The sequence below is a fragment of the Hordeum vulgare genome, chromosome 6H (assembly GCF_904849725.1).
Source record: "Hordeum vulgare subsp. vulgare chromosome 6H, MorexV3_pseudomolecules_assembly, whole genome shotgun sequence".
Classification (NCBI taxonomy): domain Eukaryota; kingdom Viridiplantae; phylum Streptophyta; class Magnoliopsida; order Poales; family Poaceae; genus Hordeum; species Hordeum vulgare.
In genome coordinates, this window is record NC_058523.1 from 61,154,628 (window position 1) to 61,170,950 (window position 16,323).

Consider the following 16,323-nt stretch of genomic DNA (forward strand, 5'->3'; position numbering starts at 1 on the left):
ATATAAGTCTTCAGTTGAAGAAATTGGTCTGAAGCTGAAGAAATGAATCGCGAAGAATTTGTGATAAAACTGATATTCCTCATGAAGATATTGATATTGAGAAGATCGGTGGTTCCTGAAGAAAATCGTTCTGAAGAAACTGAAGCATGAAGATTTACGTTTTCTGTTTTACTTTCTTCGCATTTGATGAATAGGAACACCGTATTGTTAAAGGGGGTCAAAGTAACGCTATGGAATGAATTTCCTCATGATGCTCAACCCAAGCCAAATCCTACCAAAAGCCTCAAGTGAGGAATATGAGTGACATGAGGACTCTCACAGTTGAGAGTCCCGACCGTTTCGATAAGCAACGCCAAGTCACTGATCTTATCCACTCCAACGGTCATATTCTTTAAGGGCATTAATGTCAAATCATGTCGGGATGCTCCCAGGCTATAAATAGCCCCCCCCCCACAACCACTAGCTGGTTGGCTGCTCCGTTAGAAACTGACACTTGTCATAAGAGCAACCCAAATTCCTCAGAGCTTTCGAGAGTAAATCATCAGTGAGGAAATACACCACCCACCGAAACCACAAACCAAACCTAGTGATTGAGCATCACTGAAGAAGTCGTTCCTGTGTGGGACTGAAGCCTTTTACCTTTGAGGACTGTGCATCCTCCAGACGGTTAGGCGTCATGGTCTAGAGCAATCCGGCAGTCAATTGTGGATCGCCGGGTGACCGAGTTTGTGAGGGTTTGGAAGTCTGCCCTGAAGACTTACCACGAGTGTTGGGCGAGGACTGTGTGTCCTTAGCTCAAGGAGAATATGGTAGGGACTGTGTGTCCCGGGACTGGGTGTCCTTTGGTTTCAATACCAAGCCGCTCCAAACCAGATGTACAACTGTCACAGCAGTTGGAACTGGGTCATCAACAACAGTCTTCACCAAGAATCGGGTTCTAATTCCTCAACTCTTTACATTCTCTGTATTATGTGTTGATGACATTCACTGTGACTGTTTGAAGAATTTGCTGAAGACTTTCTCTGAATTTCCTCAACCCCAAATTCTTCACTTGAGTTAATCATCATCTGTATTCTGCGTGCCTGCTTACTGTGCAATCTATTTTCATAATCTTCACTCTACAATACTGCTGTCTTGAACGATTGCACGACTGATCCTTAACTGTTTCCGCTGTAAGTTAGTCATCAGTGAGGAATTTCCTCAAAAGGAATTTCCTCAGTGATGAAATTCTAAAAATCTCCTATTCACCCCCCCCCCCCCTCTAGTCGATATAACGCACTTTCACCATCACATGATTCTCCTAATGATGTGATCCCGTTATCAAGTGACAACACTTGCCTATGGTCAGGAAACCTTGACCATCTTTGATCAACGAGCTAGTCAACTAGAGGCTTACTAGGGACAGTGTTTTGTCTATGTATCCACACATGCACTGTGTTTCCAATCAATACAATTATAGCATGGATAATAAACGATTATCATGAACTAATAAATATAATAATAACTAATTTATTATTGCCTCTAGGGCATGTTTCCAACACCATGACGCCGTGCGGGGCCGCGTTGGTGCATCACCGCCCGAAGTCCGGCTTCCCCCAGATGCCTTTGCAAGACTCCATCAAGCATTGGCAGAAGGGGTTCTTCTACGTGAGGAGCACGGAAACGGCCCAGGACGCCCTCAACATGCCCCCATTCACCATCGCCCCTCCGACGCGGCAGAACTGGGACGCGAAGACTCCCAAGCCACATCCTGAGGTGGCGCTTATTCGCGCCCACCTCGATATCTTGAGGGAGAGCGGCCTCCTCGGCCACGACCTTCTCGCCACCATGGTGGTCCATCGGATTCTGCCTCTGCAGAGGCGGCTGCATATGGTCTGCCAGATAAGCGACCGGCTTGATCCATGCCGGCTATCCACCAAGAGATTCACCCCGGGCGCTGTGGCGTGAAGGGTGAACCTGATCTCCACCGCCCACATGGATGAGGGCGAGGAATGGACATGGCGGATGTCCCCGTTCAACCGGGCTCATCCGCCTCCGATGGTAGCCTTACTCCCTTCTTTTCTATCGTTTTGTTTTGAAGCCGGTGGCGTTATCTGAGCCTGGTTGAATTCCTTTCTTGTAGATGTTCAAGACCCTGCAGGGGTCCCTCCGTCAGCCTGCTCCTGACGTGGAGGCGTCCGGCGCATCCGAGATGGAGGACGAGGATGCGATGGAGCCCCGCTCAGACTCCTCCGCCGGCTCGGAAGATCCCCAGGAGTCGGAAGGGACCGAGTCGTCCGGTGAGTACCCGCGGCACGCCCTAGCAGACTGGACGGACGATGATGAGGAAGCCTCATTCTGTTCTGATGCAGCCTTCGAGGGAGACTTCGACGAGGTAGAGGAGGTCACCGGCCCACTACCATCGCGCGGCCGGCTTCACGGTGGTGGAGCGACCGCTGCTGATGAGGCACCCGGGAAGAAGGGCAAGGGTGCCACAGCTTCCCGGCCGGCCTCTAAGCGACCGGCGCCGGGTCCTCCAGCCGGGCAGCGGGCAGACGGCGCCAAGAGGCGCCGTGGCGGTGGCCGGAGGCAGGTCCCGGTAGTTGCAAGGTATGGTTTCCTCCTCTTCTCCCTTCCATATCTTGAGATGAGCTTTGTTCCTAAGAAGCTCGGCTTGACAAGGAGGCGGAGGATGCGGATGAAGACACCGCCTCCGCAGCTGAGCGGGCCGGCTAGGCAGCAGCTGATGCTGCCGAGAGGGAGCTCGAGATAGAATCCCAGCGCCGGTGGGACACGGCTGCGGGGAAGACCGCCGTGGGTCAGCCTCGCCCCAGCCGGGTCGAGAGGCCGGCGGAGAAGCGTGCGAAGGCTAGACAGGATCCCTCCGCACATGCCCGTGTGGAGGAGCCAGCTAGCGAGGCCGCCTCCAGGCCGGCCCCGAGGACCGAAGGGGCCCAGCCGCCTGAGCCAGCAGCCCGGAGCAGGTTGACCTGGATACGATCCCGGCTTCTCCCCGGGCCGAAGCAGCTCCTGACGCGCCAATGCTGGATCTGACCGCATCAGACACGGCCCCTGATGCCCCAGGGGCGACCATGGATGCGCCGGACGCGGCTCATCCACCTCCTGCGGAGGAGGTAGCGCCGGCTGGGACGGCGCCCGAGCCGGCCATCGAGCCGGCACCATCATCATCCCCCGGCAGGGCCCTGTTGCGCCAATGGCACGGGGCCGGCCTGGGAGCCGACCCATGAAGTCATGGCGGGCGGCAAACTTGGCCCGCCTGCGAATGCCCGCCGGCACCATTCTTTCCGGCGTGCCGGAGCTGGTGACGCTATTTACCAGCGGCCGGTCAAAGGTGGAGCAGGCGGCCCGCGTGGTATGCGACGACATGGAGCGCCTGGAAGCCCGCACCCAGGAGGCCTTGCCTTTTTTTGGTTTTTCTTTGCGCTTTTTTCTCTTGACGTCAATGGGGGCACGACAGCGCACCCACTGGGTGTAGCCCCCGAGAATCGGGCGGGTTGATTGCCAACCGGTCCGAATCTCTTGGAGGCCTTTTCCTCTACATATTTTTCTTCAGTGGGGGCGCGCAAGCGCGCCCACTGGGTGTAGCCCCCGAGAATCGGGCTGGTTATGCTTTTAACCAGGTCGAATCTTAATCGTGTTCCCTTTCTCTCCCCTTTGGCAGGCGCTTTACGATGCTCAGGTATAGGCGTACAACGAGCTTCGGGACCAGCACCTAGGGGCTGATAGCCGGATCGCCGAGCTTGAAGCCCGGCTGGGCGAGGCTGCCGCGGAGCATGATGCCTTGCACGAAGCCGGCGGCCGGCTCCAAGAGCAAATGGACCTTCTTCAGGCGGAGAAGAAGGAGCTCGAGGCGGCCGGCCGGGTCGAGTTGGAGCGGCTGCGAGCCATGCTGCAGGAGAAGGAGTCCTCCTACTCTGCCGACGTGGACCGCCTCACGTCGCTTCACCTTGAGGAGGTGCACCTCAAGGACGCCGCCTTGAGGGCGAAGGACGAAGCCCTTACCCAGAAGAAAACGCAACTGGCTAAGGCGCTGGAGTCCGCCGCGACCCTCCATGAGGAAATCGCCCGCCTCACCCATGCGAGTGAGGTGCGGGAGCGCGAGGTCCTCGAGGTCTTTCATGAGACCGACGGCGCCTTCCAGTGTGGGTCTTTCTTCCTTGTTTTGGGTTTGGTCTTTTTGTCGTCTCCTCCCCTTGCTGTGTTCTTACGTCCTAGTTGCCTTTTCCCTAGATCTCTTCCCCGAGACCCAGGTCGCAGCCGACACCGCCGTTGAGGTGTGCCATGAGGAGCGTCGTGCGGCCGGGCAGGAGGTGGATACTACCTCCGACTAGAGCGTGCAGGAGATCGGGGTGGGCCTTCGGGCCCGCCTGCACGTCATGGGCGAGTCTGTGACTTGGCTCCAGGTTGCAGGTTCGTCGATGGTGGCGGCCCTGTGGCCGGAGGGTGTGGAGCCGACGACCATGAGCTGGCTTGCCCGCTGGCTCGCAGCGGGTGGAGAGCGCCTGGACGCCTGGCGTGCCTCCGTAGCGCAGTCTGGGGCTTATATGGCCCTGCGCTTGGCCAAGTCATGGTATCGCAACCTGAACTTGGGCAAGCTGGCTGCCCAGCGCGACGGCTCAGAGGCGGAGCTGCAAGGCATGGAGGAGGAGCTCCGAGTGAGAGCTAGCGCCTTCGCTGAGTACGCAGCCTGGGATGACTTCGTCTTGGAGCAGCGTGAAGACGGCGGCGTGATTGCTGAGGATCTGCACGGCCTTCAGCCCTATGACACCGACGGCAGCTCCGACGAGGCGGTCCAGGCTGCGGAATCTGCAACCGCCTCCAGCGGTGGGGCATATGCCGACTCCGGGATCAGCGGAGCCAGGGGCCGCAACGGGGGACATGACGCATCCACCTCGGGAGGAGACGGAGGCGGCGATGCTACCACATCAGGAGCGGCAGCCGAGACGACCCCTGAGGCCGCTGTCCCGTAACTGGCGTCCTTTTGTGTTTTTGGTTCTACCCCTGGAGGGATCTAACAAACGTGGGCCGTGGGCCAATGCTTTTTATGAATGTATGTATTCAGCATTATATTTGTCACCAAGCGTGTTGTCTTATGATCCCGTCTTTTGATTCCTGGTTGACTTCTCTTATCCGAAGCCATCAAGACATAAAGAACAAGACATAAGCCAATCAGAGGCCGGCTTGAATGAGCCAACTCGAGCCAGTCGTCGCTAGTATAGCCGGACTATGCATGTATTCAACCTGACCCGGTGTCATATCACGAACCGAGCGGTCGGAGCCAGCCCGCAGGTTCGAGCGAAGGACCAGGAATCAGCCGGTACACTATGTGCCCGACTACAAGGATTGACCGTCCGAGCGGTTAGCGAGCCCCCGAGCTTCTTTAAAGCTAGCAAGGGGCCGCGCTGCATAGCCTCCGAGCTTGATTAAGCTAGCAATAGGTGGTATGCTGTGTAGCCCGTACACTGAGTGAAAACTCTTTTAACAGGAGGAAGCATGGAGCCTGCTTTTTTCATCGTATTTTTTGTTCCTGGCAGTCAGAGGCCGTCTTGAGTCTTGAATGAGATCGTATATACGATCGAGCCAGCCCGAGCCGGTCGTCCCAAGTATAGCGGAATGTGCATGTATTCGACCTTACCTAGCGTCATATCGCGAACCGAGCGACCGGCGTCAGCCCGCAGGCTCAAGCGACGGACCAGGGGTCAGCCGGTACACTATGTGTCCGTTATAAGGGTGGACCGTTCAGGCGGCTGGCGAGCCCCTGACCTTGTTTTAAGCTAGCAAGGGGCCGCGCTGCGTAGCCTCCGAGCTTGGTTAAGCCGGCAAGAGGTGATACGCTGTGTAGCCCGTACACTGAGTGAAAACTCTTGACAAAAGAAACATGGAGCATGTTCTTTTTATTGCCTTCGTTGTTCCCTGAAGAGGGAGGAGGATACATGTGCATGCTCTTTCCTTTGCTTGTCTTCTGCCTTTTAGCAATAGAACGGGCGAATCAGCGCCGCGTTTCATGGGCGCTCCGTTTCTTGGCCGGAGTCGTCCCTCTTGCGCTTCCTTGGCTTCTGGGCATCAATCAGGTAGTAAGCATTGTTGTGCAGCGCCCTACTGATGATGAATGGTCCCTCCCAGGGGGGTGAGAGCTTGTGCTGGCCGGCAGTGCGCTGGATTCTTCTGAGGACCAAGTCCCCCTCCCTGAAAGAGAGAGGCCTGATCCTTTTGCTGTGGTAGTATCTCAGCTTCTGTTGGTAGATGGTCGTCCGGCTTAAAGCCAAGTCCCTTGCTTCTTCGAGGAGATCCACACCGTCTTCTCTGGCCTCCTTCGCCTCCGTTTCTGTGTATAAGGTGACCCTAGGCGAGTTGAATTCGACATCCGTGGGGATGATAGCCTTAGACCCGTATACCAGAAAGAATGGAGTGAAGCCGGTCGACCGGTTGGGCGTGGTGCGGAGGCTCCATAGCACAGCCGGCAGTTCTTCAATCCAGCAGTCGGCTGACCTGACCAGTGGTGCCACCAGCCTTGGCTTGATGTCGGCTAGGATCAGGCCGTTGGCCCTCTCCGCTTGGCTGTTTGACTGAGGGTGTGCCACTTAGGCTAGGTCGAGCCGGATGCCTACCTTGGAACAGTAGAGCGCCAGGGCGCCCTTGGCGAAGTTGGTGCCATTGTCGGTGATGATGCTGTGGGGAACGCCATATCGGACAGAGATGTCTATGATGAACCTGACAGTAGTGGGGTTGTCAAGCTTCTTGATAGGCCTGGCTTCGATCCACTTGGTGAACTTGTCGACGGCTACCAGAAGATGCGTCATCCCTCCGCAAGCCGTCTTGAAGGGCCCAACCATGTCCAGTCCCCAGACGGTGAATGGCCATGATAAGGGAATGGTTTTCAGTGCTGAAGGCGGCATATGGCTTTGTGCACTGAAGCGTTGGCAGCTTTCACATTTGTCCACCAGATCCACAGCCTCCTCGAGGGCCGTGGGCCAGTAGAATCCACGGTGGAATGCTTTGGCCACCAGGGTTGTGGAGGCGGCATGATGCCCACACTCCCCCTGGTGGATGTCTCTTAGGATCTCCTGCTCTTTTTCTGAATCGACGCAGCGTTGGAACACGCCGGTCGTGCTGCGTCGCACCAGCCCGCGATTGATGATGGCGTAGCCGGTGGACCTGCGCTAGGTCTGTCTCGCCTCCGCCTCATTTTGAGGAAGTTCGCCGCGAAGAAGGAAGGCCAGAATGGCCTGAGCCCATGATGGAGCCGACACAAGGGTCGCCTCCGCTTCGTCTTGACTGTTGGAGGCTTCTGCAGCCCCCGAGCTTGATAGCGTCTCCGGTGCTATTGTTGTAGCCTGCTCATCGTCTATCTCCATGACGTCCACCCACTGGGAGGATTCGAGCCCGGGCAGAGCCGGGGTTGTCGTTGTAGCTGGTGCCGTTGTTGGAGTCGGGTGGACCAATGGAGCCGGATTAGGATCCGAAGCCGGCGTAATTGGTGGAGCCGACTGCGCTTGCACCGTAGACTCAGTCGGTGCCGCATTTGGAGTCGGTGCCGTCAGTGCAGCCGGCGTGGGGTCCACAGCCGGCATAACTGGTGGAGCCGGCGGCGCTTGTATTGTAGAGTCGGCCGGTACGAAGATTGATGCCGACTCAGGAGACGGCTTGATAGACGGCTTGTGGAGTTGCTCGAGGGAGACGCCGGCTGGGATGGCCTGCCTCGTGGAGCCGATCTTTGCCAACGTGTCGGCCGCCTCATTTTCCACCCTAGGAACATGGCGGAACTCACAACACTCGAAGGGGCCACTGAGTTGCTGGATGAGGAAGCGGTAGCTTGCCATGTTGGCGTCCGTGGCGTCCCATTCGCGTGAGACCTGCTGCACCACCAAGTCTGAATCGCCGAAGCATATGAGCCGCCGGATGCCAATCTCCTTCGCAAGCCGGAGGCCGTGGGCCAGTGCTTCGTACTCGGCGACGTTGTTGGAGGCGGCGAAATGGATCTGGAGAGCGTACTTTAGCTGGTCCCTTTTCGGAGACGTCAAGATGATGCCGGCTCCCAGTCCTGTCCGCATCTTCGAGCCGTCGAAGTGCATCCGCCAATGCGTGGAGTCTGGAGGCGGTGGCTCGAACTGGGTCTCGGCCCAATCGACTAAGAAGTCGGCCACCTCCTGTGATTTGATGGCGGTGTGAGGCTCGTACCGAATGTCATGGTCCTCCATGGTGATGGACCATTTGGCAATTCTGCCCGTGGCATCACGGTTGCCCATGATCTATGACAGCGGAGCCGTGCTCACCATAGTGATGGCATGCACTTCGAAGTATTGTTTTAATTTCTTTGCAGCAAGGTAAATGCCATAACACATTTTCTGATAATGAGGGTAGGTCTTCTTAGAGGCGGACAAGACCTCGCTAAGGTAGTAGACAGGGCGCTGTACTGGCAGGGCCTTGCCTTCCTCTTTGCGCTGAACTACCAACACTACACTGACCACGCGAGTGGTCGCCGCGATGTATATGAGTATGGGTTCCCTTTCAGATGGGGCTGCCAAGATGGGCAGGCTCGAGACTACTCGCTTGAGGTCGCGGAAGGCTTCGTCCGCCTGGTCGTTCCACTCGAACTTCGTCGTCTTCTTCATGAGCTGGTAGAGTGGAAGGGCCTTCTCGCCAAGCCGGCTGATGAACCGGCTGAGGGATGCCAAGCAGCCGGCGAACTTCTGGACGTCGAGGATCCGAGCCGGCCGCACCATCCGCTCGATGGTGCTGATCTTCTCAGGGTTCGCTTCGATGTCACGGGCAGATACGAAGAACCCCAAGAGTTTGCCGCCTAGGACCCCGAAGACGCACTTCTCAGGATTGAGCCGGATCTTGTATTCGTGCAGATTGGCGAATGTCTCCCGGAGGTCGTCGAGGAGGCTGAAATGCTGCTTCGTCTTGACGACGATGTCATCCACATAGACGTGGATGTTTCTGCCAATCTGTGGCAGCAGGCACTGCTGCATGCAGCGTTGGAACGTCGGTCCTGCGTTCTTCAGACCGAACGTCATGGTGGTGTAGCAGTAGGACTCGAAGGGCGTGATGAAGGAGGTCTTCAGCGATCAGCTGGATCCAGCTTGATTTGATGGTAGCCTGAATAAGCATCAAGAAATGACAGCAGTTCGCAGCCTGCAGTGGAGTCGATCACTTGATCTATCCTAGGCAACGCGAAAGGGTCTTTCGGACAGGCCTTATTCAGGCTAGTGTAGTCGATGCACATTCGCCATGTGTTGTTCTTCTTCAGCACCACGACTGGGTTCGCCAGCCAATCTGTGTGGAAAACCTCCATGATGAAGCCGGCTGCAAGGAGCCGGGTGATCTCTTCTCCGATCGTGCGTCGCTTGCCCTCGGCGAATCGGCGCAAAGGTTGTTTCACCGGCTTTGCATCCGGTCGCACGTGAAGTTTGTGCTCGGCGTACTTCCTCGGGACACCCGGCATGTCTTTGGGGGACCATGCAAAGATGTCCCTATTCTCAATGAGGGAGTCGACGAGCTCGCCTTCCTATTTGGGGCTGAGGCCAGCCCCGATGGTGACACACTGCTTTGGGTTGGCAGGGTCGAGTAGGACCTGCTTGGTCTCTTTAGCCGGCTTGAAAGAGCCCTCACCGGCCGATTGGGATGGAGGAGAAGGAATCGCCGGCTGCTCGGTAGCCTCGGCCACGAGCCGGTCGATCTGCCGCTTCTCCTCGGCAATCACCAAGGCGTCGGCGAGGCGGCTGCTATCTTGGGCACACTCAAGCGACTTCTTGTAGTCGCCAACAACAGTGATGATGCCCTTGGGACCCGGCATCTTCATCTTCAGGTAGGCCTAGTGCGGAATAGCCATGAACTTGGCCAGAGCCGGTCTCCCCAGCAGCGCATGGTATGGGCTACTGAGGTCCACCACCTCGAACCATATGGACTCTCGGCGGAAGTGAGCCTTGTCGCCGAAGAGGACGTCCAGCTAGATCTTGCCGATGGGCGAGCATGACTGCCCAGGCACGATGCCATGGAAGATAGTGCTGGTTGGCAGGACGTCCGTCTCCTTGAGCCCGAGCTTGCGGAGAGTGTCGAGGTAGAGGATGTTGATGCTGATGCCGCCATCGACTAGCACACGGGAGAATCGGCAGGTGAGCCTCTTGGAGGCGAAGGTGGGGTCGAGGACGAGTGTGTATGACCCCGGATTGGGCATCACCACGGGGTGGTCCACCCGGCTCCATGTAATTGGTTTGTGAGACCAATGCATGTACTCGGGAACCGGGGGGACAGTGGCATTTACCTCGCGCCGCCTTTGGTGCAGGTTGTGCTTGTCGTCACCTTCACTGGTGAAGATGACGAATGCTCCGTCTTGATGTGGATAGTCGTCAGGGTGAGGACCGTCATCGCGAGGCGGCGGTGGCGGAAGCGGAGCGTGATGGGGAGCCGATGCACGGGGCGCCGCCTGCGCACCCGGAGGAACCGGCATGCCCTCCCCTTGCGACAGTCGGCGTGCGACGCTGCACTATCGAAGGGTATGGGTAGATGGCGTAGACCCAGAATGTATCTTGCAGGAGGCGTCGAGCAGTTGCTCGAGAGACTGCTTGGGCACCCAGTTCGGGTTGCCCTGATTGCGACGCTTTCATGGAGGGCCGGCTTGGAAAGCCGATGCCTCGCCCTCCACATTGGCCACTAGCTTGTTGTTGGAGCGGGGATCCATCTGATCCGCCTTGCCCTTGTAGTTATTCTGGCCGCCTCGGTTGTCCCCAGACGGCTTGGGAGTAGTCCGCGCAGGCACAACTTTGTCCAAGTGAGCTCCACGGGCATGCAAACTGCTCCGGACGCAATGCATCCGGTGGTGTAGGTGGGGGGGCCCGACCAGCGCATAAAGCCAGCCGATGCCGCGATCGGCCCCACGGTGGGCGCCAAATGTCGGTGAATACTCACAACATATGCCATGGGTAGGCTAAATTCGGTGAGAACCGAAGGGACAAAGGTGGGTGCTGGGAACGAGGTTGGTACACGCACGGGACGCACGATGTACCCAGGTTCAGGGCTCTCCGTAGAGATAATACCCCTAATCCTGCTGGTGTGTTTGATGTATGGGAACATAGTACAATGTCGCTCGTGGAGCTGTGTTGGGAGGAGGAAGAGGGGAGCACCCGGCTCGTCTCTACCTCTCTCTCTCTTTGGGTTGGTGAATGTGTGGTGTTGAATGACTGGTAAGTGATCGGCCCCCTTGCATGGGGGGCGGCCGGGGGGTTTTATAGACGAACCCGCGAGGCTACAATATGGATAAAGGGTACATGGGTGGGACCCGGCTGGCTGCTTCGACGGCTGGCCAGGGGCCCACAAGGGTCTTGTCTTGTCGATGAGGGGGCCGCCGGCTGCAGGGTCTCGATTGCTGGTGGGACCCGCCGGCTGGCCAATGAGGCTCCCGCGTAAGGTGGACGCTGAGCACGCGATGTACGTCGAGCGTCGCCCCGCGAGATTCTTCATGGGCAGGCAGTACGATCGCCTCCACTGTTCCCCACGCCGAGTGTAGTAATGGAGTGGGAATGTGACGGTCCGACATTATGCTAGGTGATGGATCAGAGCCGGGGTAGGTCAGCGGCGTGGCCACCGACGCTCGTACCTGCCGGGCGCCCTGATCTAGTACCTTTGCTGACGCGTAGCTACCTTTAATCATGAGGTCCTTTCCTGACCTACGATCTGATGTGACTTGTGATCCCCAGCAGGCTAGCCTGCTTGGTCAGCCGGCTTGAGGGTGGCCGCCTCCTCCCCAATCCGGCTGGCGGGACCAGGCTGGCTCTAAAGGGGAGGCCGCCTGCATTCTAGCCGGCAGGGGCTGCCTGGCCGGCCAGAAAGGTGGCCGCCTAGTCTTCCAGCCGGCAGGCGATGCCTAGCCGGTCAGAAGACTTGGGCCTTGGGAATCTCCATACCTTCATGTCCATTGCGCCGGAAATGAAGGAACAGGCTTGATGAGCCTACCCCGGGGTTATCCCCCCGACAGTTTTCTTTAGCTAGACTTTAACAAACAACTTACTTATCTTACTGATAATATCAACAAAGGTGTGATATGGCAATTCTCAGTGAAACCATATAAATGCATGCATCTTTGTCAATATAAGGTGTGTGCTCTTTTTAGGATAGAAAGAAGTAGGTTTTACTGACTCAACATAAAAGTAAAAGATTGGCCCTTCGTAGAGGGAAGTAGGGAAAACTCATGTGCTAGAGCTTTTAGGAATTTTGAAATCAACAAGATTGTAAAACAAGCTTTTGAGAGGTGCATAATTTGTAAACAAATGCTAATAGATAGCCCAATACTTCTCATGCTGGACAAGTTTTGAGGAACGGCTCCCAAAGTGGGGGCGATCACATCTCCTTAGTCTCCTTTGTTTATCACTACCAAAGTTTTCTGATTTCTCATCAACAAAGCGTAAAGGAGGTTTTGTTTGTTGTTATTATCTTTTACAAGCTAGGCACGCTCATGCCAGTTCCTTCTTGTATTAGGGGTTTGCATATTAGACATGCAAACCCAAGATAAAACTTGTCAAGTATGAGAAGATTATGCACTATCTACTACTTCCTCATGAGCTAAAGCACAGGCACAAAACAGGAAGTAATATTTGAAGGTTTAAAGATAGCACATGAGTTATATACTTTAAGAGTGGTGGTGAAATACCACGTATAGGGAAGGTATGGTGGACTCTTGGGAAGGTTGAGGTTTCAGGGTATGGATGCACAAGCAGTATTCCCGCTTAGTGAAAGGGTTGGCTAGCAAAGGCTTTTGAGAGCAGACAAATAATGTTGACTTGGATGCAAAACAATATAAAGTTTAACATAAAGAATTGGCATAAAGTATCAACTTGTCTTCCTTGTCAGCATAACACTTCAAGCAGAAGAACATAAAGGATTTGGCTATGTCGCTACTAGAAAAACTCATGCTTGTTGTTATAACCAATGCTATGATTGCCAAGATTAAATAAAGTTTTCAAAGCCATACCTGATATGTAAGATCAATACTCCCATAAGAATCATCATATAAGATCGATTGCATGAAGAGAATACCAAGTGCAGCAAAGAAACCAATAGACTTCTCATTAATATTCCATCATAGACACTGCACGCTCACGGATACAAGACTCTCCACAAAGGAGTGATAAACCTCAATGCAAACACCTATTTCATAAGATAACTTCCGTAGACATGATATGACACTAAACTTGACAATAAAAGGTAAAGGATGAAAATAAAGATACCGGGCACTCCCCCAAGCTTGGAATAAGCTAAGGGAATGCCATTACCCATGAAGATTTCACTTTTTATCCTACTTGTTGTTCTTCAATTCCGCTATTATGCGCCTAGGGGTTTTGTTTTCAGCTTCCAATATGGACACCTATACTTTAAGCACACGGAAGTCTTCACAGAATTGGTTAGTGATTCTGTAAGCTTCGGATATAGTAGATGACACAGGTGGAGCTCCCGATGGAGGGACAGTTTCCGAAAGGTTCAGAGAAAGGTCATGTTGAGGGTTAATAAACCCTACAAGGATTGGGTTGTTGGAGTTGGCTCCTCGTGATGAAGGATCTCCCTCTTGCTGGGTGGTGACCATCTTGACTTACTCTCTCACGAAGTGCTCCATCTCCGCTTGTGTTGCATCTACCTCTTCATTAGTAGCTCATCTGGTGACCTTCCCTTGGTTGATATCTTGCTGGACAAGGCGGAGACGACGACCTGTGTAGTTTTCCCGCTTTATTCGCAAGAAGACATATCGACCAATAGCTTCTTAGCCTGGCGGAAAAAGATCGAAAGAGAAAATGCACGGAATCGCAAGATACAAAGTAGGGATGATACGATAAAATATATAGCAAAAGTTTCTGGACCAAAAGGAAGGTAACAAGCCAAAGTGGAGTCGGAGACGGACTCCGGGTCGTCCAAGCGGCCTCGTGGCGCGGCCAGGGGCTGGCCCGCGCCACCAGGTCGCCTGGGTGACCTGGAGCTCCTCTCCGGCTCCGCTTCGGCTCGGAATTTCCCTAACTTTGCAAAAACACATAATACGGAACTTTTATTGATGTTCGCGAAGTTTCCTTTCCGTATTTCATACCTATTCTTATTCTGCTTCTGCCGGTGTCTAATAGAGTGTTGCAATATGTTCTTCGTGAGTGGATACCTGTATGACATCCACCTCTACATTGATGGGGTCTCCAGCCATGTAATGCTTGAGTCTTTGCCCATTCACAACATGTTGTTTTGTGCCTTCGAAATTATTAATCTTGATTGCACCGGAGCGGTAGACTTCTTTGATATGGTACGGTCCTTCCCACTTGGAAAGTAATTTACCTGGAGAACACCTGAAACAAGATCTATACAACAAAACTTTGTCACCAACATTAAATTCACGTTTCAAAATTCTCTTGTCATGCCACTTCTTTACCTTTTCTTTGAACATTTTTGCGCTCTCGTAAGCTTCACTTCTCCACTCATCTAGAGAAGTTAAGTTCATGAGACGCTTTTCACGAGCAAGCTTTGGATCAACATTAAGCTCTCTAACAGCCCAGAAAGCTTTGTGCTCTAACTCTATAGGTAGATGGCATGCCTTGCCATAGACCATCTTATACGGAGACGTCCCCATGGGATTTTTGTAAGCAGTTCTATACACCCACAAGGCATCTTCTAGTTTATTGGACCAGTCCTTTCTAGAACTGTTCACTGTCTTTTGCAAGATCAGCTTGATCTCTCTATTTGTGAGCTCAGCTTGCCCACTTGTTTGAGGGTGGTAAGGTGAAGATATTCTATGATTAACATCATATTTGGCTAGAGCTTTTCTAAAAGCACCATGTGTAAAATGTGATCATCCGTCGGTCATGAGGTACCTAGGTACACCAAACCTAGAGAAGATTACATCCTTTAGCATTTTCAAAGATGTCTTGTGATCAGCACTTTCAGTGGGGATTGCTTCAACCCACTTGGTCACATAATCAACAGCTACTAAGATGTGAGTGTACTTGTGTGAAGGAGGGAAAGGACCCATAAAATCAAAAAAATGCAGCAATCAAAAGGCTCAGTGACTAGGGAATAATTCATAGGCATCTCATTCCTCCTACTAATATTACCAACTCTCTGGCACTTATCACAAGATAAAATATAATTTCTAGCATCTTTAAAAAGAGTAGGCCAATAAAAACCTGATTGGAGAACCTTGTGTGCGGTCCTCTCACCCGCATGATGCCTCCATAAGGACTACTATGACATTGTCTCAAAATATCCTTCTGCTCATGCTCCGGTATGCATCTACTCACAATTACATCCGCACCTTCTCTGAAAAGATGTGGGTCATCCCAAAAGTAATACCTCAAGTCGTGGAAGAACTTCTTCCGCTGCTGGAATGTTAAACTTGGAGGCAAAAACTTTGCAACAATAAAGTTAGCATAATCTACATACCATGGATCTGAATTAGATTTCACCTGCAAAACAGCTAATTGTTCATCAAGGAAACTATCGTTGACCGGAATAGGATCATGTGGTATGTTCTCCATCCTGAAAAGGTTGTCTTCTACAGGGTTGTCTCCTCCTTTCCTATCAACAATCTACAAATCAAATTCTTGAAGAAGAAGGACCCATCTGATAAGCCTTTGTTTGGCATCCTTCTTTTCCATAAGATACTTAATAGCATCGTGATCAGTATGAATGATGACTTTAGAATCAACAATGTAATGCCTAAACTTATCACAAGCAAACACTACCGCTAAAAATTCTTTCTCGGTAGTAGTGTAAATATTTTGAGCACTATCAAGGGTTTTTCTAGCATAATGGATAACATTCAATTTCTTATCAACCCTTTGTCCTAACACAGCTCCAACAGCAAAATCACTTGCATCACACATGATTTCAAAAGGCAAATTCCAATCAGGTGGTTGGACTATACGGGCGGTTATCAAGGCTTTCTTAAGAACTTCGAAGGCTTCCTTACATTCTTCATCAAACACAAAAGGAATATCCTTTTGGAGAATATTAGTGAGGGGTTTCTAAGTTTTAGAAAAGTATTTAATAAATCTCCTATAGAAACCAGCATGACCGAGGAAACTATGAATACATCTCATGTCTTTTGGATAAGGCATTCTCTCAATTGCTTCAATCTTTGCCCTGTCCACCTCGATTCCTGTTCCAGAAATCTTGTGGCCAAGAACAACTCCCTCATTGACCTGAAGTGGCACTTCTCCCAGTTGAGTACCAAGTTCATCTCCTCACATCTCTGCAAAACTTTATTAAGGTTGTGGAGACAATGGTCAAAAGAGGTTCCATAAACGGAGAAATCGTCCATGAAGACCTCCACAATTTCCTCACAAAAACCATGAA